The following is a 21715-nucleotide window of genomic DNA, read 5'->3' as shown; positions in this document are numbered from 1 at the left end:
TACAAGTATTACAATTGATTTGTTTGTGTGGTGCTGAGATCCAGAGTGTAATTGCTATTGCAATCCCAAACATTAAAATATAACATAAAACAACTAATTTTCTAAGTTTAGTTTAATTTCTCAATATAACCTTCCAATACAACTTTTTTCTCATTATATTCACTTTAAAAATTATTTCAAATTGTGAATGAATTAATTTAAAATTATTCACTCACCCCAATCCCAATATTTCTGTTTTCCTAGCAATTTCTGTTTTCCTAAGTGATTCACCATTTGTCAGTAAGAACATAGGTAATGTTAGAGAAAACTTCAAGGATTTCATTCATTTATTCAGTAAATGTTTCTGAGCACCTACTGTGTGCCAGACACTGCTGTAATTGAAGGAATGAAGAAAACCTGCTCACATCAGTTCACAATCTTATAGGAAAATATAAACTGGTAACTATATCAAGAGATACTGTATGTTATGAAGAAAAGGTAAGTGAGTTTAATGGGATAGAGAGGGATGCTAGTCAAAGAAGATCTATGCTGTTGTGACATCTGAGCATAGACCTGAAGAAGATGAAACAAGAAATGTGGCTATCTGAGGGAAAGGGCAGAGGAACAAGTTTTTTTTTTTGGCAGAGGAAAGGATTCTGTAAAATGTCCCATGTGATAGCACCCTGGCATGCAGAGGAAGGGTAGTGAGGCAATACTTTGGTATAATCTAAAGAGAGAAAGGGGTAAGAGATGGAGTCAGAAAGATAGCAAGGAAGGATATCTTGTCATACTGAGGACTTTAGCTTTTATGCTCAAACAAGATAGGAAATCGTTAGGGTTTCTGTGCAAAGGGGTGAAATGAATTACCTTGCTGTAAAAGAATAACTGCTAAGTGAAGAAAAGAGATATTTGGAGGAGAAGGTAAAGACACCAGTGAGTCACTATTTTGATCTCTCCGTAGGAAGATAAGTGTGCTTTGGATTACAGTACTAGTAAAGGAGGTGATAAGAAACTGTCAACTTTGAGATATATTTTAGGTTGGTGCAAAAATAATTGCGGTTTTGGCCATTACTTTTAATGGCAAAACCTAATAATTTGACAGGACTTTATGATGGAGTTACGTGTAAGAAAGAGAGAAGAGAGATTGTTTTAAATTTGCTAGTAGGGGAGAATAAATGAGAGGGAAGAAGTGTTTTTGTTTGTAGATTAAGCCATGTTTTTACAGGAGAAGGTGAATCCATTATAAGTAATAACTGAGGAAGAAGGGCACACTGGAAGGGGAAATTGAAAGTGTAATATAAAGAAACATTTGGTAGAATATTGTATTATAAATGGTTAAAGAAAGAAACAATATATAAGAGCTAATCTTGAAGAAGGGGACATTTCCTGGAACAGGAAAGAAGAAAATGACAACAAAGACACACAGAAATGATAAAGAACAGAGCAGGAAAATGAGAGATACCTGAGTTAGATGATTTCAATTATTTCTAAATTCAGAGTAAGAATCGTGGTGATAAGGTGCAATGCTAATTTTTATGTTATATAATTTGATATAGATTTATTTGCTTTCTTCCATTTTAAAATATCACTTTAAATGGTCATGCCATGAATTAATAGAGAAAGAAGAAAAGAAAGAAAGAAAGAAAGAAAGAAAAAGAAAGAGAGAAAGAAAGGAAGGAAGGAAGAGAGACAGAAAGAAAGAAAGAGAAAGAAAGAAAGAAGAAAGAAAAAGAAAGAGAAAGAAGGAAGAAAGAAAAGAAAGAAGAAAGAAGAAAAGAAAGAAGAAGAAAGAAAAAGAAAGAAAGACAAAAGGGAGGAAGGAAAGAAGGAAAGAAGAAAGGAAGGAGGGAGGGAGGGAAAGAAAGTGGATGGAAGGAAGGAAGGAAAGGTAAGAGCCCATTGACCACAAAGCTTTTTTTTTTTTTTTTTTTTTGCATATTTCTAATTTGCACATTGCAATTTTTTGAGCAAAATTTCAGTAGAAACTTTGGAAATAATGATAAACCAAAATGACTATTTGAAAATTTTATAGATAATCTGACAGACTCTCTAATTGAGGTTAGAAATTCTGATATTACTATATATAAAATCAATAATTCAAAATCTAGAGTATTCATAGCGTTTCATCTACATCCTCTTCCAGTGCAAAGTTCAAGGAGTTTTTCAATCCTTTCCAGCTCTTGCTATCATACATTTCCAGAGGGAACTTGTAGGTTAAAATTGTCTTCAAACCATTTTGGTTTAAGAGGAAGCTTATTCCCAAGACACGTTTTGAAACTACTAAATATTGTCTCAGTTTTTTCATGTTTACTAAACATATGGATGGAAGAAAGCAGTAGCACCTATGTGATAAAACCGATAGAGGTTCTCCAATGGGAGGGACCCCATACACAGGGGAGCAATACTGACTAGACCCAATTGTGTTCCAGATGTTTTTTAAAGTGTCAGTTTACTTTTTTCTCCTCTTTATTACAGGACCTGATGTCTGGAAGGGAGGGGGCTTACTATAATAGATAATCCTATAAAAAAATCTTCAGCAGTGATTGGTGGATACTAAGGCCATACTTTTGTCCATTAATAGGTATTCTCAGGACTACTTTGGGAGACATCAACCAAAAAGAAGTTATACCGAATAGTGTTCATTACAGCCAGAAGCTACTGAAGGTCGTGTTTTAAGACAAGATGGAACCTAGTTAGTCTTCTCAAACTGCCATACAGAGTCACAAACGTCTTGTAAATATTTAATATTTTACATCCTGCAGCTCTACAAACCTGTTGCCAAAGTATGTCTTTCTAGGTAAATGCTCAGCATTGTCCTGACCCTGTTCACCTCTTTTGGAGGTATGAGCGCTCTGGCTCAGAGGGAAGCCACCAGAATTTCGTGTGCTTTGTCAAAGCTGTTGGCTTTGTTGAGTGTAAGTTTCTGGAGAATGAAAGCCTGGCTGCCTGACAGTATTTTGTCCTCTCGCTCTGTCACACTGGTGATCGCTGTCTTCACACTACCAGCAGGGCCATCTCATCTCATCAGTAGTGAGGGACAAGCGTTACAGTAATACCTCATTTTATAGGAATCACTTTTCTGGTAGCTCAGGAGCATTCTTAATTATGGTTGACACATGTTCTGCTTTGGCAAGGCTAGGCTTCATTTCACAGAGAAGTAGAAAAGAAAGTTGAAATTGTATTTGAAACTTAAAGTTCTTAACTTACGGGTCACGTATAATCTTTCTAAAGAGGCAAAGCTGGCAGCGGTACACAAATGATGACAACAGTCTTCTGTGTTATAAAACTATCCATCACCTCAAAAGTCTCACTCGGATGTCTATGTCAGCAACGTGTTACCCAAGAATTCTCAAATCATAATATTTACGCCATTAAAAAAATCTAAAATTATTTTACTTCAAAATTACATTTATAGCCAATGTCCCGCAATCAAAATTCCCAAGATTCTTTTCATCTTTTCTTCTATCTATGCAGCAGATAGGACAAATGCTTTTGCTAAGCCCAGGTTCACTTTGATTCTAAGTAATTTAAATGAAATGCCCTATGAGTAATTTGTGTAAACCAGTCCCCTTCAGAAGAACTTATACTAGTTCCTTGGGGAAAGCTTGTCACTTTTATTTGATGTTAAAAGAATTTATACCCTGACAACTACACTATCACAATGTCACTGGTAGTATCAGTTTAATTAAGGTACTGTCAGCTTTTCTCTAGTTTGCACAGTTGAATGTCTCTCTTATAATCAAATGGCCCAGCAAATTGGTGTTTCATGTATTAACCCGTTTGTTTTCTTTTCCTAAAATGTGACTCAAATTGTTAAAACCATTATTTAGTCATTTGATGTTAAAATAGATGGGTATACATTTTGTGTTATTTTGTGTTTAAAAAGATGGATATATATTTTGTGTTTAAAATAGATGGGTATATATTTTGTGTTTCTTTCTGTAGATATAGATATAGACATAGATTTTTCTTTGAGATGGAGTCTCGCTCTGTCACCAGGCCGGAATGCAGTGGTGCAATGTCTGCTCACTGCAACCTCCACCTCCTGGGTTCAAGCGATCCTCCTGCCTCAGCCTCCCGAGGAGCTGCGACTACAGGTGCGCACCGCCACACCCAGCTAATTTGTTGAGATGGAGTTTCAACATGTTGGCCAGGATGGTCTCAATCTCTTGACCTCGCAATCTGCCTGCCTTGGCCTCCCAAAGTGCTGGGATTACAGGCGTGAGCCACTGCGCCTGGCCTCTTTCTGTATATTTGAGTCACTTAATACCAGATGGTCTTCTAGTCCTAACCTACATATATTCAGGAACAGTTAAAAATAAAACCAGTGGGTATTTTGCAACTGGATTGACTAACCTATTAAATACACATAAAAGATATCAGACTTTTGGGGAACATTAAATTTTGCAGAGGACTTCTGTTCCTTGTGACAAATGAAAGGCTTATAATTTCTGATGTATGAAATATAACAATATTTTTAAGATGAAAATGGTTATGTCCGGCATGTAACTGTATCAGTTTTATGAACTGTAATTGTATAAAATCAATGAATGTTTTATATATGTATTGCATAACTCATTACAGGCAGCAGAAAGTGTGGAAAGAGTACAGTGTAGAAAAATCACTCAATTTTAAAGTCAAAATTTGTGTTCAGTAATGATTCGGTTCTGTAATTAATTAGTTATATTACACACAGCACACTATTGATGCTGGAAAAAAACATCAGCTGTTACTTCTACAAGGCCTTGAAAGAAATCAACACATTGCACCCAAAAATATAGCTCCCTGGTATAATGAGTATTTCAAATTAAAAACTCGTAGAGATTAACAAGCACTGGAAGAGACTTTCCCCTATATAAATATAGGACGGACCCACCATAGAGAACAGTTGTTCCTGTTCCCCTCCCTGTTAGCTTATTATCCATTACGGGAAAGAATGATCAAGAATGTGACCACACCTTAAGAGACCCTTTTTCAAGAGAATGACTGTTGGCAAAGTTCAGTTAAACTCCAAGGAGAACTATTTACAAGTTAATTTATGTTTCCTGATCCAATCATTCTCCTTAATAATTATTAATAGAATATGTATTATATTAGGTATTCTATAGAATACCTTTCAATAGAATAATTGTCTTCCCTTCGGTAATATCTGTTTTACTATTATAGTAGGTAGCTAGTCAGACATGAGCAGGGCAAGAGAGGACCCCTCCCCACTCCACCAGGAATGCCAACCAACCATCAGGTTATGGTCAGGCAGTTGATAACTGTCTTTCTAAAATAATTAGCCACAGTCAGAGCCGTGGAAAGGCAGTCTCCCAATAGACAGAAAAACTTGAAGCTGGTGATCAGCAGCTCCTTAATAAGATCTCAGGAGTTGGGCGAGTGGGCTCACATATGTGCACTGAAAGGCAAAATGGCTGAGTATAACTGGTCTATGACCTTGTAGGAACACTCAACTGGTAAGGGAAGAATGCCTCCAATGAACACGTGCACAATTTTGGTAAACACACGGCTCATGCAACACTTCTCAAGTGCTGGCAGGCCATAATGCATGCAGACAGCCCACCCCAAGGGAAGGAATCAGAGGAGATGGGACACAGGACCCCAGAAGTATGCCAACATATAAAGCACTAAGTCAAAAGTCAAACCCTGCATTTGATCTCTCTCACCTGCTTGGCCCTCTTCCAAGCGTACTTTACTTCCTTCCATGCCTGCTCTAAAGTTTTTTCATAAACTTTCACTTCTGCTCTAAAACTTGCCTTCGTCCCTCCTGCCTTATGCCCCTCAGATGATTTTTTTTTTCCTTAGGAGGAAAGAACTGAGGTTGCTCCAGAACTGTACAGATTCACCGCTGCTAACATACTTTGGTGCCACGTGACTCAGATACGTTCCACTGCTAACATTACCAGGATCCAAGCCTCCATTTTTTCTATAACTTCAAGATGGTATACAAGCTTCTGTACTTCACTGAGAGGTTGGGTCTTTATTCTGAACACTTCCATATATGCATGTTAGATACATCTGTATGGCTTTCTTCTATTAGTCAATCTACTTCAAGTCAGTGAGTTTTCAGCAATTCATTCGAAGCCAAGGCCCTCTACTCTAGACAATTGTAGATAGATTGTATAGATATAGGTATAGGTATGGTATAGATATAGATATATAGCAGATGGATAACTTTTTCTACTCAAAGTATAACAATTTCTTGGTAGATACAGGAATAATTAATTTTTTCTAGCCTAAATCCTTTCTTGTGTGCACTTGAGTAAATCACTTTTTTTGTTTTCTGATTCATAAAATGTGAATGTTGAATAAGAAGACAATTAGGCACAAGCTACATGGAATTCCCAAGGAAGCAATTCTTCTTAGTACCCATTTACTCAGTACTCAGAGCCATGGGCACATAGGCATCAACCACTCCACAAGTCAGTCAATATTACAAATCATACATAATAGTATATTTAATGAAAATGTTACAGGTTGAAATTTTATACCAGACAGTAACATTTAACATCAAGAGAAAAGGAGTTAGGAAAAGGGGTTAATGAACCAGTCCAAGAAGAGTGAAGGAGACAAGAAGTGTGTCCAGACCTGACCCAGGCAATAATCAACATCTTGCCAGGAAGAGTCCTTGATTTGAGCAGAGGCTTCAGAGGCAGATTCTGGGTGCGAGATGGGGTCTGTCAAGGCGTCTTTGTCTAACTGGTGAAGTCCTGCTCACTTCATGGCCCTTGAGTCCTCTGGTGAGGACTGATAGAAAAGGGTTAAGCCCTTTTCTGGTTGGGTGTTATCTCGATTGATTAGGCAAACATCTGAACTCTGTTGGCTTGATTACTTCAGAAATGTAAGATGAAGTCTTTTTCTAAAATGGAGCCATTTGTGTCAAGGGTGCTTTAGATAAGAAGAAACCACAATTATAATGAACAACAAATTATTGTCAAAGAAATCTGTTCCAGCATGAAAAATGGTATCTCATTAAAAGCCCTTCTCTCCCACGGCTGCAACTGCTCCCATAGCCACTGCTATGGCCTTGTTGCTTCTACTAGTGCTGGCACTGCCACCACCACCAATTAGGAAGCACATGCTTGGGGCCCTCAGTGCCCCAGACGACCCTGAAGTGTCATAAGCATGCTAGGCTGCCGGGTAAGTTGCTTTGTGCCCTGGCTGGCTGCTAGACCTGCTTTCTGAGTCCTCAGTGTGGATGTTGGTGACTGACATATCTCTGTTGCTCACATACACACACCATTGTCTCAGTGGACTTTACTTACAAAACACTGGTTCAGAGATTAAAATATTAGGAAATTCAAGACAGCAACAGCAGAACATTGAATCAAGTTGGGGTCTTCTGAGATTGGGGTCCCATTTGACACTGACCGGGAATTATCTACTTAATTTCTATCCCATTCCTTGTGAAAAATAATCTGAATTTTATATTATCTTTATCATTCTCTCTTATCATTTTTTCCTTAATCAATATATTGCTTAATTTTATTGTGTTGGAGGTTTTTGAAAATATTGAGAGTGTATGCACTTTTCCACAATGTGCTTTTATATATAATTTATTCATGGTAACGTGTTGCATGTAGCTGTAATACTTTCATTTTCATTCTTATTTAAAATTCAATTATGTGAATACACAAGGTTTTTTTAAATCGACCAATTAATCAGATGCCATTTAGGTTTTTGTTGTTGTTGTGAAGAACAGTGCTGCTAGAAACAGTCTTGCTCAAATACTCTCATGCAACAGTGTATAAACTGAGGACTGAAAACTGGGTTGTAAAGATGTAAATGTTTAAATTCACAAAGATGTGCCAAATTATTTTTACAAATAAATATATATTTTTTATGGTTTCAACTTTCTTGTGGTTTCAACTACCTTTCTTTACATAAGGTAATGGATTAAGTTCATATAGTAAGCCTCCTCCTAAGTAATAATTAAGAACCTTTAATCCATAGAAATATATTCCCAATTTGCATGCCTCTGATTTTTTACTTAGTTCTTTTTTACACTCTATGAATTAGATATTATCATTGCTCATATTTTATATACACTAACTGCATAAAAATATATCTCTATTTCCTTGTTCTATCTTATATTTTTGGGAAATAAATTTTTTTTAAAAGTGTACCTAATAGAAGTTTTATCAGCATAAGTTCTATGATAATAAGTGTAGTTTTTGAAAGAAAATGTTTATTTTGCCTTTGTTTCTGAAATATATTTTTTGTTACAATTTAAGTATGGCAATCATTTTCTGTTCACATTTTGAAAAAATACATTACTGAATTCTGGCTTTCTTTCTTGCAATTGGGAGTGGTATCTACCTAGTTGTCACTTATTAATAGGTAATCTTTTGTTTGACTTTTCTAGTCATTGGTTTCTCTGCAATGTGTCTATATGAGAATTGTATTTTATTTTGTTCTGCATAGTTTAAATTATACTTTCTGCTTCTGTAGATTCATCATCAGTTTTAGTTAATAATTGGTCATTATTTATTTAAACAGTACTGTTTCTCATTCACTCTATATTTTCTCCATGACTCTGTTTAAACATGAGGTAAAATTTCTAACTTAATTATTCATATTTTCTAACTTTATTTTTGACATTTTTTATCTTATCTTTTGAGGCTCCATTTTGAGAAATTTCTTTAAATAACAGTCTGAGTGCTTCTTTCTTTAGCTGCTTCTAAATTTTTATTTAGCTTGAGCATTGAATTTTTAATGTAAGTTTTTTCAATTTTCAAGAGTTTTATTTTAGTTATTTTTCAAATCTTGTTGATCATTTCAAAAAGTGTGTTCATGATTACTTATTTTTTATGCAATGTAAATAATTTCCTTAAACATTTTCTAGACATTTATTGTGTTGTCTTAAGTTTGGGGGATTGTATTAGTAAGCGTTCTCCAGAGAAACAGAAACAATAGAAGATAGGTAGATAAATAGAGACCAACATAGATGTAGATGTAAATATATCTTGATCTGATATAGAAAAGATAGATAGGTAGATAGATAGATTAGATAGATAGATAGGTAGATAGATAGATAGATAGATAGACCTCTATCTCTATCAGTTGATCTGTTTATCTATCATTTGATCTACCTTTTTTTTGGAACTTCCACAATGTGTATGTAGTTTGTGAGCATTCCATAGATTCATTTCATTCTGTTTATTTTTCTTTAATTTTTAAAAAAATCTTCTGTTCCTCAGAATTGATCATTTTCATTTTCCTATCTTTGCTGTTTCTTTCTTCCAACTGTTCAAATCTTTCCAGTGAATTCTTAATTTTAGGTATTGATCTTTTTGCTTCCAGGATTACCATTTGGTTTCTTTTTTTCTATTTCTTTATTGATATTTCTGTTATTTTCTTATATCGTTTTTATGACTTTATTCATGTCTTTCACTCTTATTATTTATTTATTTTTAACATTTTATAACAGTTGTTTTAAAGTCTTTGTCTAGTAGATCTGTCATCAGGTCTTTTTTAGGGATAGTCTGTTAGTTTTTATTTTCTTTTTAATAGATCATACTTTTATGTTTCTTTGTATTTTTCATGATATTTTAAAAAACTGATCATTGGAATCAGTAAGTATGGTAAATCTAGAGTTGGCTTATCCTCGTTCCCAGGGTTTGGTGAGTTTTCTGTTTGTTTTGTTTGTTTTCTTTTTAAAAAATGTTTGATTGCTATAGGTTGTCTCTGTGCTGAAGATCAGTCTGAGATGTAAACTAAGGTCTTCTCAGGTCTTCTCTGAGACTGTAGCTTCTCTTAAAAACACACAGTGACTCTCTAATTTTCCACATATATTCGTGTGCTTTCTAATGTCCTACTTTTCAATATCTGGCTCCTCCCAGAAGGGGAAAACCAGAAACATTAAGGGGAAAAATAAAAAGAGCTTGGCCCTTCACATCTCTTGAATGTCACTTCAGCTTAATGGACCTGACTGAACTTGACCAAGGAGGAGGTGAAGTGCTTGCATCCATGCAACACAATGGCTGTCCCCTCTTTTTCTTCACCTCTTCTATCTGAAGTGGCAATCAGTGGTCATAGTCTAAACCCTGGTATTTGGCAGACAGAGTTGTTTTTGCTAGCTGTGTGCAAGCTGTTCCAGGAATACATGCACAACTTCCTATCTTAAGGCTGGGGACTAGGGAGTGTTTAGCAGCAACTGTGCTAAGAGGAGAAATTGACTAAAATTGACCTCAATTTACCATTTAAGACTTCCACGGAAATTTGCAAGCCCTCAACAGATTCCAGAGTTCCCAAATAGTTACATCAGAAAGATTATCCCAGTGCAATTGTTGTCTGTGGGGAGACAGGTTTCTGGTGCTTCCTACTGTGCCATGTTCCCAGAATCCTTTCTTTATGGTCTTTAAAAATTATATTATCGTTTATTTTTGAACATAAAATATACTTAGTTTAAATTTATTTTAATAAAATTTTAATGCGTTTACCCTCTGCCTTATTCCACAAATAGATTTTCTATTATTGATTGAAAATCAGTTTGGATTGCCTATTATGTAGTAAGCTTTTAGTTTCTAAGAAATCAAAGGAAGTACTTTCTGTTATTAATTGTGACATTTCCTAACACTTTTAAGTTTAGTGTTTAGCCATTTTCTTCTGGCTATATCAAGTCTTTAATTTTGTATTTACTTGCTGAATATAATTTTTAAAATACGTAATGTTTATGACAGGAAAAAGAAAATCTAAGTGTATTTATCCAAAATAATATATTGTCTTAATTTTTTTCTTTTTTTTTGAGATGGAGTCTCACTCTGTCACCCAGGCTGGAGTGCAATGGCACAGCCTGGGCTCACTGCAACCTCTGCTTTCTAGGTTCAAGTGATTCTCCTGCCTCAGCCTCCCAAGTAGCTGGGATTACAGGCATGCGCCACCATGCTAGGCTAATTGTGTGTGTGTGTGTTTTTAGTAGAGATGGGGTTTCACCATGTTGGCCAGGCTGGTCTCAAACTTCTGACTTGGTGATCCACCTGCCTCGGCCTCCTCAAGTGCTGAGATTATAGGCGTGAGCTACCAATACATTGTCTTAACACCATATATTGAATAATATTTTTACTCTCGATTAATTTTTAATGTTTTGTTTTATAAATGTCTTGCTTATTCTAGTCTCTCCCACCTGTTTATCTCTTTATGTTATGCCATTAGCGACTTTACTTTTTCTGCTTCAGTACATTATAGTCCACTCGTTATAGCCTAGTTGCTCAAGAAGAAAATTGGGAATCATTTTGACATTTTGAAATTTTATCTTTTTCTCATTTTTATTTTATGTGTCCCTATTATTGATACTACTTTCACAGCCTCACCAAATCACAGTTATAAATCACCTTCATTTCGTGACTGGTTCCTAGCCATACAGTACTAACTTCTTTTAGCTTAAAATTTTGTTTTTCTATTATGTTCTCTATAGGCTGTCAGAAGCATATCTTTAAAACACAAATCAAAACATGTTGCTTCCTTGTTTAAAATGTTTTCAGTTTCTTATTGCTTTGTTACTTTGCACTCCAAATGACAAAACGTGTTTTCTATACCCATCTCTTGTCTTATTAAATGGTTTCCCTGTAGTTACTTCTACTTTTTCTTTACTAGGTTGATTATATTTATTTACAAATAAAAATATTGAAGGAAGACTATATATAAATACATTTATTACTATACTGTCAATCAGTCAATATATTAGCCCTATTAAGCACTGTGTTAGTAAGTGGCATTAGAAATTTGAACAAAACTCATCCTTGATTTCAAGTAGCTGACAATCAAAAGAACGACATGTAAAATAAATAAGCACAACAAATGTTATAATAGGAATGATAGCAATTCAGTGTGAAGCAATGGGAACAGAAAAGGTGATGGATGTATTCTCAGTAAAAGATCATTCAGTAGGAAATTTATAAAATGTAAATATGTATTTTCCAGGTAAAAGAAGGTATTTTCTGTCAAAGAAAGTCACAGGAACAAAGAGGGTTTAGTTTGAGCATACGCAGTGAGGAAAACAAGAGGTTTTCTTCCATTCAAGAATTTTCTTTAAGCATCTATTATGTGTCAGGTTTTAGTATACGCACTGCATATGAAGTAGCGAATTAAACAGTTGTGATTCCAGTCCACATGAAGCCTGCCTAGTTATAAGACCAGAGAAAAGAAGCGTGGCTTTCATGCTGTAAACAATAGTGTTATCTTTGAAATGTCTTATGCTAGGGAGTAAAATGAAACATGTTTGCAATTTATAAAGACCAACCCAGGTGTTTTGGGGAAGAGAGGTGGGAAGGTTGGACACCGAGACACCAAATTCTTACTAACATTACTGGTCTAGGTAACTGTTTCTCTACTTGTATTTGTTTATAATCAATATTTTCCTTTTGTCCTTGAAAAACATTAAAGTGAGTAAATTTTCATAGTCAACAAATCAGTCAGGCAACAGGGACTGCTAACAACTAGAGAAATTCAAGTACTTTCATTTCAAAGTGGCTTAAGAATATTATTTTTTTACATATTGAAAAAGATTTAGCTATTGAAATCTATGCATTTTCTAAAATGAGAGGCCTAACAAACGACAACCAAACTCACAGTTCTTTCTTATTTCCTGTCTTGCAGTCAGAAGACAGATAGTGCTTTGTTGTTTTAGTTTCTTAGTTCAATGGTCTTCAGTTACTGTGCATTGAGTCACATACCAGACTCCAAATTCTTTTGAATAGAATAAATCTGCTTTGAATATTCTTCAAAAAGGTAGCATTATGAAACTTGTAGTAACTTTTTCCCTGCTATTTGTGCAGCAGATTTAAACTTTTTTTTTTTAAACAAAGTCTCATCTGTTGCCCAGGCTGGAGTACAGTGGTGCAATCTCGGCTCACTGCAACCTCTGTTTCTTGGGTTCAAACGATTCTCCTGCCTCAGCCTCCCGAGTAGCTGGGACTACAGGCATGTGCCACCATGCCCAGCTAATTTGTGTGTTTTTTTAGTAGAGATGGGATTTCACAATGTTGGCCAGGCTGGTATTGAACTACTAACCTCATGATCCACCCGCCTCAGCCTCCCAAAGTGCTGGGATTACAGGTGTGAGCCACCTCACCTGGCCCACTATTTTATATTTGCTTATAAATGCTGTGAACAGCTAAGGTTTTTTAAAAGTTCATACATATTAATAATAGCATAGTTGTTTTATCACCTTAGTAACAAGTAAATCTTTATTCAATGCTACTTCACATATGTGGCTCATTTTTGGTGTATGGTTTTGGCTTGTAAATATAGTGTGTTGAATAAGCATGAAAGGAGTAACAGTCCATATTTGCTTTAAATGACACACATAATAAGCAGATCGTGGAAATAGTGGTACAGCTTCAATCCCAGTGTTCACGGGTCCCTTGTCACAAACTACAATGTCATGGCTCTTTTAAGCCAAAGGGGAAAAAAAGCAGCCTGAAATGCAATCCTATTTTTCAGATGTTTCTACAATAGCTATCTCTCTGGGCAACAAAATTTCTGAGGCTGTCCAAAACATAGCAATTTGTCAACAATTTGAAAATAGGTTTGTGACAAGATGTATTTATTTGACAGTATAATGTAATAATAGACATACGGTAGGATGATGGTTGTAAAGAAAATTATCACTGGTAAGTGTCTTTCCCTGAAATTAATTTCAGATGTGTATGGTTGAAAATTCTGACCGATGAAATGATTATGGGTGGGTAGATGGACAAAATACATGATATTGTTGCTGTCTCATATCTTCTTCATACATTTACAGAATCCAAATTAAATGGTGCTTACAAAATAGAGAAATTTCAGTCATTTCCCTTTCAATGGAAAACAATTATAAGGTGAAATTTTAAACATTTTAATATGATATGCCACAGAATTGAAGGAGATGGCAAATTTGGAAGTGCATGAAGTCAACAGCAAAGGTTTTCACTGTTCTACCTCAGATATTTTCACTGCTACTTCACTTTATACCCCTGAGTACCACAATATTATTAATAGATACATGTAAATGTGTATAATGATTGTCATACCTACATAGAATGTAAAAATGGCCAATAAAATTAAAATAAACATTATGTGTGTGTAATATTACGTAATAAACATGCATTGTCTTTAATACATGGCTGTTTATTTGTATACTTTTATTATAATTGTTTAATAAAATTATATAGTCCATTGGCATAATACCAAAGTAAAATGTATTAGAAAACCCTCAGACATGTAAATTTCAAAATGCACCCAAATAAAACCTAACCAGATAATCTAGGGTTAACTTGTAGTAGATACTATTCTAAGTTTCCAGGAATAGATACAAAATGTTCTTGCTTCTTGGTGATACCAGATAAATGCAACCTTTGAATTTTAAAAAATGTATTATTATTTTTTATTTTAGAGAGGATCTTGCTCTGTCACCCAGGCTAGAGTGCATTGGAGAGATAATAGCTCACTGCAGCCTCACTAACTCCTGGACTCAAGTGATCCTCCCACGTCAGCCTCCTGAGTAGTTGGGTTACAGGTGTGTGCCAAAATGCCTGGCTAATTTATTTTATTTTATTTTTTGTAGAGATGGAGTCTTGCTTTGTTGGCCAGGCTAGTCTTGAACCCCTGGCCTTAAACAATTTTCCCACCTTGACCTCCCAAAGTGTTGGGGGACAGGCATAAGCTACTGCATCCAGCTACATTTTTTCAAGTTTTTATTGAGATAATTTTAGATTCACTTACGGTTGCAAAAAAAAATATGGAGATCTATTTTACAGTTTATCTAGTTTCCTCCAATTGTAAAATCTTACCAAACTATAATTCAGTATTGCAATCAGAATATTGACATTGATGCAATCCATTGATCTTATTTAGAATTTTCCAGTTTTAATTGTACTCAAATGTGCTGATATACATATGTATTTAGCTCGATACAATTTTATCACACGAATAGGTTTGTGTATTCACTGCCGTAGTTAAGACACAGAGTGGCTTCATCCCACCTCCACTCCACTCCCAACCACCATGGCTTCCTCATTCCTATCTAACAGACCCTGGCAACCACTAATCTGTTCTCCATTTGTAAATCTTTTTATTTCAAAATTATTATATAAATGGAATTATACAGTATGTAAGCTTTTTAGATTACCTTATTTCACTCAGTAAAATTCCCTGGAGATGTATCAAGTTGTTGTGTTGACATCAGTCCTTTCTATTGTTAAGTCACATTCCCTAGGATAGATGTATTGTGGTTTGCTCTGCCATTCATCAGTTGAAGGACTAGCCCCTTTCCAGTTTTTGGCAATTACAGATAAAACTGCTAGAACCATTAATGGAGATTTTTCATTAAACATAAGTTTTCATTTCTGTAGGATAAAAGACAAAGAATACACTTGCTGGGACTTACGGTAATTGAATATAGTAACTGTGTATGGTAATTTATAAAAAGCTGCCTATGTGTTTGCCAGAGTGGCTGTACAATTTAATATTCTACCAGCAATGTTTGAGTTATCCAGTTTTTTTGCATTCTCATCAACATTTGCTGTTGTTGCAGTTTTATCATTTTTAATCTCAGTCATCCTGATGGGTGTTTTGTGATATATCTTGTGGCTTTAGTTTGCATGTCCCTAGAGCATCCTTTTGTATGTTAATTTGCCATTTGTATGTCCCCTTAACTGAATTGTCTCTTCATGTTTTTTTCTTATTTTCTAATTGGATTGATTGTTTTCATTTTTTAAAATAATGAGTTTTGAAAGTGTTTATACACTGATATATGTATATCAGTTGATATTAGCCATTTGGCATATATAATTTATAAATATTTTATCTCATTCTTTAACATATCTTTTTATTCTCTTCAGTTGGTTTTTTGCAGAACGAAACTTTTGAATCTTGAAGATATTCAGTTTACTACTTTTTTCTTTTCATGCATCATGCTCTTGTTTTTAAGTCTATGAACTCTTTGCCTAGATCTAGCTCTTAAAATTGTCTCCTGTGATTTTCTCGAAAATTTGTAGTTTTATATTTCACGTTTAAATATATAATCCAATTGGAGTTAATATTTGTGTAAGGTGTGAAATTTGGGTTAAGGTTTATTATTTTGCTAACACATGTCTGCTGGAGTCAACATTACTTTTTTCATTCTCCAAGTGAATTGTTTTTTGCATTTGTCAAAAATAAGTTGGACATATTTATGTGCCTGTTTACTTCTAAGTTCTTTATTCTGCTTCATTGATCTATGTTTTTATTCCTTGTCAAAAATATATTCAGGATTCTGTAACAAAATACTTTAAACTACGTTAATTTATAGACAACAGAATTTATTTCCTACAGTACTGAAGGTTGGAAAGTTCAAGATCAAGGTGCTAGTAGATTTGGTGTCTGGGGAGAGCCTCTTTCTCATAGATGGCACCTTCTGTATCTTCATCTGGAGGAAGGGGTCAATAGCTCCCTTGTACCTCTTTTAAAAGGTCACTAATCTCAGACACATTAAGACCATAGAAATTTCTGTGAAAACCACACAGTCTTGATTAATATAGCTACGTAGTAAGCCTAGTGGTATGATTCTTTCTGCTGCATTCTTATTTGTCAAGATTGTTTTAGCTATTTTAGGACCAGAGTCTTTCATATTAATTGTAGAATTAGTCTGTCTACATCTATAAATGCCTTCTTGGGATTTTGATAGGAATTTCACTAAGCAAATAGATTAAGTTGGGGAAAATTGGCATATGTACAATATCTAGTCTTAACAAATTCTGAATACTCTATCTTTCCACTTATTTAGGTCTTTGATTTTTAAGAAGCATTTTGTAATTTTCAAAATGTAGATGCCCTACATGTTTTATCCAGTTTATAACTATGTATCTACATGTTAGTGTATAAAAATGTGACTGATTGTTGTGTGCTGATCTTCTCTTCTGTGACCTTTATGAACTCTTTGATTACTTCTAGGAGTTTGTTTATTGATCCTTTAGGATTTTCAAGCAGAAAGTCATATCATCTGTAAATATGAACAATTTCATTTTTTCTTTCCAATCTTTAATAATCTTAATGTCTTTCTTTGTCTTGTAGTTTATTATTCATTTATATGTAACATGCTATATTTAACACTATAGATACAATGTACTTAATAAAGGTTGTTTACATGTATTACTTATAAAATATATTTTTATATAAAATTCAGAAAAATTTTGAAAAAAGAACATATAAAATACTTGTACTTTTACCATGAAGGTTTAATGAATGTTAGCCTTCAATTAAATGTTGAAATTAAATAATTACATTCAAAGGAATGTTTTTAAAACTAGTGAAATGTTGAAACTGGACATTTTTCATGAGTTGGCTATTTTTGTCTTCTGCTTCATAAATTGTCTGCTCTTATCCTCCATTCAATTTTATACTAAAGGCTTAAGTTTTGAGAAGAAGTTGTAAAATTGTCTTTCTTCTCTGCACAAAGCATTAATAGAGAAACTACAGAATAAAAGGCGGGGATCCAGAAGTTTCAACTATTTTAAAGGTATTTTGGGGTAATCTGAGCTATTCTGAGAAACACTGCTGTTTCCTTTTGTCTTGGAAATCTTTTAATACTGCTGGTCACCTCTAGGAATGTTTTCTTTTAGATACATGTCACCACACAGGTTTTTTTTTTTTTGTCATAAAGAGATGTTGAACTAGAAATTGCTACCTAAAGTATTTTTCTTTATATCAACATTAGAAACAAATAAGCACTGACTGCTTACTGTATGCCACTTTATGTTTTAATATAACATTATCTACCTAAAGCAAACTAGTGGTAATTTTGAGAGTATTGTTAGTTTCCCATGGATTTATAAATAAGAATGAAATTTATATAATAATGTTTCCAGAAATAAAAATATAATTCTAACATATTTCTAGGGAGTTAAGGTTTTATAACTCTTACCCAATATATTCTATCAGTTAATTTTTCCATCAAATGTTTTTCCAGAACTAAAAATATAATTTTAACATATTTCTAGGGAGTTAAGGTTTTTTAACTCTTACCCAATATATTCCATCAGAGTTAATTTTTCCATCACATTAATTCTTTATTGGGGGTAGGGGAATGCTGCTTTGTGAAAAAAAAATCCATAGAATTATCATCTTATAATACCTATGTTGTATATTACACATATACACACAAATGGTTTTTATATATTAAGCACCATAAATTTAGCTACAATATTCAGTGGAAGATATTTTCCTTATAGTCTATTCATACAACTATCTGTAGGTTCCTTTGGTGAAGGTATCACAGAGTTTTACTTAAAATTACCGAATTGATAATATTACTTTTGTTGGCTGTGCATTCATCTTTTGGTAAGCCTATGTAATGTGACACTATAAACTTTCTAGTATACTTTACCATGGAACTGACAAGTCTTTTCCAAATAGACAGGTAGATGTTAAATTTCATACAGTAAGGATACTAAAAGCAGCGCAAAGGTGAGTTAACTGAAAAATGGTATGGTATCATTAGGGAATGGGAATGTTTTTCAATCTTTTCTTTTTATTTCTTTCTTTTTTTCTTGTGAGACAGAGTCTTGCTCTGTCACCAGGCTGGAGTGCAGTGAAGGGATCTTGGCTCACTGCAACCTCTGCCTCCCGGGTTCAAGCGATTTCCCTGCCTCAGCGTCCTGAGTAGCTGGGACTACAGGCGTGCCACCATGCCTGGCTAATTTTTTTATATTTTAGTAGAGACCGGATTTCACCATGTTGGCCAGGATGATCTCAATATCCTGACCTCATGATATGCCTTCCTCGGCCTCCCAAAGTGCCAGGATTACAGGCATGAGCCACAGCGCCCAGCCTCTTTTTCTTTCTTTCTTTTTTTTTTTTTTTAACATGCAAAGTCTGGCTCTGTCACCCAGGCTGGAGTGCACTGGTGCCATATTAGCTCACGGCAGCCTCAAACTTATGGGTTCAAGCAATCTTTGCACTGCAGACTCCTGAGTAGCTAGAATTATACCTACAAGATATCATACCTAGTTAATTTTTAATTTTTTTGTAGAGACAGGGTCTTACTTTGTTGCCAAGACTGGACTCAGACTCCTGACTTCAATCCATTCTCTTGCCTCGGCCTCCAAAAGTGCTGAAATTACAAGCTTGAGGCTCCTCACTTGACTTTCAATATTTTTGTTTTTGAAGTTGATGATTACGTCTCTCCATGGTTGCAGAGTGCTATAGTAACTCCAGGTCTATGTATTTTTAAAAGGCTTACAAAAGAAAATTGGTGGACCGGCACGGTGGCTCACGCTTGTAACCCCAGTACTTTGGGAGGCTGAGGCGGATCATGAGGTCAGGAGATCAAGACCATCCTGGCTAAGAGGGTGAAACCCCATCTCTACTAAAATTACAAAAAAATTAGCCGGGTGTGGTGGTGGGTGCCTGTAGTCCCAGCTATTCTTGAGACTGAGGTAGGAGAATGGCATGAACCCGGGAGGCAGAGCTTGTAGTGAGCCGGGATTGTGCCACTGCACTCCAGCCTGGGGCACAGAGTGAGATTCCGTCTCAAAAAGAAAAAAAACCGAATATTGGTGAAATAGATGAAATCAGTATGAAATATGCAAAAGAAACATTAATAGAAAAAAAGGATGACATAAAACAACTGAGCATTCAAGATCTTTGGAACAATACCTAATGGTCTAGCACATGTATAATTAGATTTCCGGATATAAAAATGAAAGAACTTGGGTAGAATAAATACTTACAGAGATAAATGTCAGAATTTTCCAAAATTGATTAAAGACATCAATCTAGATATGCACGAGCCTCAGCCATCCAAAATAAGGATGAGCACAGGAAAGAGCACTCCTAGACAGCCCTTGTCAAACTGTGAACATAAAGAATGACAACACCTAAATGGAAGTAGCTAGAAAACAATTTACATTGGAATACAAGATGGGCATGACAAAAATGACAATTCACTTCTCTATATCTTGTAATAATGCCGGAAGAAGGTATTGCCGGATAAGATATATAAAAATCACAGCAGTTTGGAGAATAGACTGAGGATTTCTGTAATTATAACTTTTTAAATGACTGAGCCGTTGTCTCTGTAATCATGTGATTTGTTTTATTTAATTTAATTGGGTAGTATTTTAGGTTAAACATTCAATCCTAGTTTCTGTATACCATACCTAAATTGTTTGAAACAAGTGATTTAACCTCTATGAAATTTACTTTTAGTCTATAAAGAGAATGTGTGGAAGTTTAAATGAAAAAAATGTATATAAATTACCTAGCATAGTTCCTGGATGTCAATAAATTGAAAACCTATAAAAATTTATTTTTATACGTTGTGTTCTCAATTTGTTAAACTTTTATTTATTTTAAATTTTTATGTGCTTATAATTTGTACTATTTTATAGATGAATGAATAAAAAATATATAAAGTATACATATACAGTGAACATTGCTATATTAACACAGAGAAGTGCATATTACCAAATTAAAACATTATGTGAGATATGAGACATGATATCAAAATCGTCTGGCCATATCTTATTAAGCATAAAAAAAACCACTGTATCTAGCTACTGGTTCCAGGCTGGAGTCAACATTATAAAATAATTAGCGATGCAAAAGTAATGGGGGCAATTTTGTCACATTTACTGTTGACTGTGCCTATCTGCAGTCACTGTGCTTCAACTAAATGTGAAGAATATCTTTGAAAAGAAAGCAAAAAAAAAAAAAAAAAGCAAATGAAACCAAAAGTTCATTGTTTGAATATGTCTTCAAATATATCATCTGATAACTTTTTATTACTCAATTTCCATGGCTTAAAACAAAATTAATAAATTCATCTAATAGACATCAGTGAGGTGGCATCTATTCTTAAACCTCTGAATGTCTTAGCTTAATTATGGCTCCTATTAAAATGGCTTTATTTTAAATGAGAAAATCAAACCCACTAAGTATATGTACAATTTGCAATTCAATTCTGAAAAAGTTCTTCACTGAAAATAATTAGGTAGGAATTACCCTCCAAGTGTAAAGCTTAAGTCAGTACCATGTAGAAGCTTGTGCTGTATGATCCTTTTGCTAGTTCCTCATCACAAACAGATAAAGAACCTGTCTTAAAATATATGAAAACATGCAAAAATTAATGACTAAAATTTATTGAGTGTTTCTGCAACAGCAAAAGGCAAATTGTGATAATAATAAAAACTCAACTTTTCAGTCTTTCAATAATTGTGTAGTACATTTGCATCAAGTGTGCAATCGATTTCATTTATGCAAATATCTTCTTTAGGTATTAATATTTTTGCTTTTCTGCAACTCTGTTGGGCCTCTGTTAGTATGTAGTCACATTTTCCTTATTCTTCCTTTCTTTTTTCTGCTGCTTGTACAGGGTTTTGCAGGTTCTCTCTTCCTCTTCTGCAGTATGTATTAATAAAAGAATAGTTACAGTAAATAAAAGTGAGAGATATCTCAGGTCTTCCACATATCTTATGTAAAAATGTTCCCTGTTACTTTATGGACTTCATCACCTCTCAGGCTCTTTGCAGTCTCTCTCTCCCTCTTTTAGGAGCCATTAATTCAAGCATAGCTGTTTGTGGAAAATACCATTGTGTAACAAAAGTCATTTCTCAATTTTTACTTTTTCCACTTTTATCCCAGCATATTGGGAAAAATAGATTACCCTCTTATTTTCTATCCTCACCATTTTCTCGTGCAGGGCAGCTAGACCTTGATATAAAAACCGCAGATCAATTGAGCACTAGATATCATCCTTTAATGATATCTGTTCTCC

At 34.5% G+C, this 21715-nt stretch overlaps 1 long non-coding RNA gene across 1 annotated transcript; it reads right to left on the bottom strand.

Annotated features, from left to right (window-relative positions):
- Positions 1-6525: 6525 nt before the first annotated feature.
- On the bottom strand, positions 6526-15302 carry LOC117063849. The gene is made up of 3 exons (XR_004429120.1): positions 15092-15302; positions 12553-12669; positions 6526-6870 (listed from the first exon to the last, which is right to left on the bottom strand). It is a non-coding gene; the product is annotated as an uncharacterized LOC117063849 (long non-coding RNA).
- Positions 15303-21715: the final 6413 nt, after the last annotated feature.

Source organism: Trachypithecus francoisi, unplaced genomic scaffold (genome assembly GCF_009764315.1).
Source record: "Trachypithecus francoisi isolate TF-2019V2 unplaced genomic scaffold, Tfra_2.0 Lachesis_group19, whole genome shotgun sequence".
NCBI lineage: Eukaryota > Metazoa > Chordata > Mammalia > Primates > Cercopithecidae > Trachypithecus > Trachypithecus francoisi.
The sequence above is the reverse complement of the archived record's forward strand: the minus strand, read 5'-3'. Positions and strand labels throughout refer to the sequence as shown.